At 44.4% G+C, this 1,386-nt stretch overlaps 1 non-coding gene across 1 annotated transcript; it reads right to left on the bottom strand.

The window, feature by feature from the left end:
- Positions 1 to 959: 959 nt before the first annotated feature.
- LOC112470414 lies at positions 960 to 1,151 on the bottom strand. Its single transcript, XR_003042986.1, has one exon. It is a non-coding gene; the product is annotated as a U2 spliceosomal RNA (small nuclear RNA).
- Positions 1,152 to 1,386: the final 235 nt, after the last annotated feature.

Here is a 1,386-nt window from a genome sequence, read left to right on the forward strand (position 1 = left end):
ATTTTCAGTGTCCTTGATGGTATATAAGTGTGGCTCTAGTTAATTGCACAGAGGGCAACAAGGGGGACACAGATTTTCTGCAGGATAAGAAAGAGACAGCAAAAGGGAAGAAAGTTTAAGAAAGGCAGTTGCCAGAAAGTGGCTTTGTCTAATTTGAAGTGGAGGGTGTATGACTAAAAACCAGAACAGAACTGTTTTGGTTTTGTTTTTCTGTTGTGTTGTTACTGAGGTATAGCAATTTACTGGGGTGTAGGCATGAAACTGCTTCACTGCTCGCAGCCTCCGAGGGTGGAATCCCTGGGCAATGGGCATCCTTAATATCTTAATGATGTCTCTATCCAGTTCAACTCCCCAATTCTACTTCTAATGCTCAGTCCTGTTCATTTTTAAACTTTAATCTCAAAAACAAGACAACGCTAAACTTCGATGTCAATCTAGTTGGCGTGGGACTGGGAGTTTGTCTGCTCTTCCACCCCGATCTCCTCCCCCTTTGCTAGAAAGGACAAACCTAGGTTAAGAGGATAGACTGAGAAGCAGGATCTCCTTACTCGACTCCTCCAGACCAGGGAGCCATGGCTGCTACCACCAAGGATGCTGCTGCCTCTCTAATGCCAATAGATTTTCTTCCCCCTTCGTAGCTGTTTATGTCCCCAGGTCGCATGTCCTGGGTCACAAGTTTCCAGGTCACATATCCTGGATCACAGTTACTTGATATGATGTCTGGCTCAGGCTGAGCTCTTCTCTCTCTCGGCCCAGGACTCCTCGTACTCAAGGGGTCCTCCTGGGTGTGGTGCCGGCAAGATGGCTTAAGCTCAGCTACTTTGTGTACTCCACTGACTGGAAATTCTATCCCTGCAAAGCAAATGGTGGAAATGCAGTCTGGGGCCTCATTAAGAGTGAATTAGAGCGCGTTATAGGAGACAAGAGAAACAATAGAAAACATTCTGTAATTAACTCAAAAGGTTTGCAGTGTTCCTGGAAGTAATGCAATTCCAAGCTGAGGCAGAGAGTGGATAGAGTGAGCTCCGGAACCATCTCCTAATTCTAACCATTAATTTAATAGCCAATACACAGCTGAAGAACATGTCAGACACTTTAACTGGTAAGAACAGATACCACATTTGATTTTAGCCAATAGGTAGAGGAAGGATAAAGGTCCACTTAAGCCACACAGCCCCCCTTTCACACCTGAGGTGGAGGCTAACACCTCCAGCGTCCTTATATCTCTCTGGTATTCTGAATTTTTCCCTGATATTGCTCTGACCTGATATAATACTCCTGAGGAAACATCTTTCTCACTGAAAATGATTAATTTTGATGTCTTCTTCCTGAGGCCTGATCCAAATACCTCCTTTGCGTAGTCACACTTACTAAACTTAATTGATC

This window comes from Pteropus alecto, unplaced genomic scaffold (assembly GCF_000325575.1).
Source record: "Pteropus alecto unplaced genomic scaffold, ASM32557v1 scaffold3, whole genome shotgun sequence".
NCBI classification, from domain to species: Eukaryota; Metazoa; Chordata; class Mammalia; order Chiroptera; family Pteropodidae; genus Pteropus; species Pteropus alecto.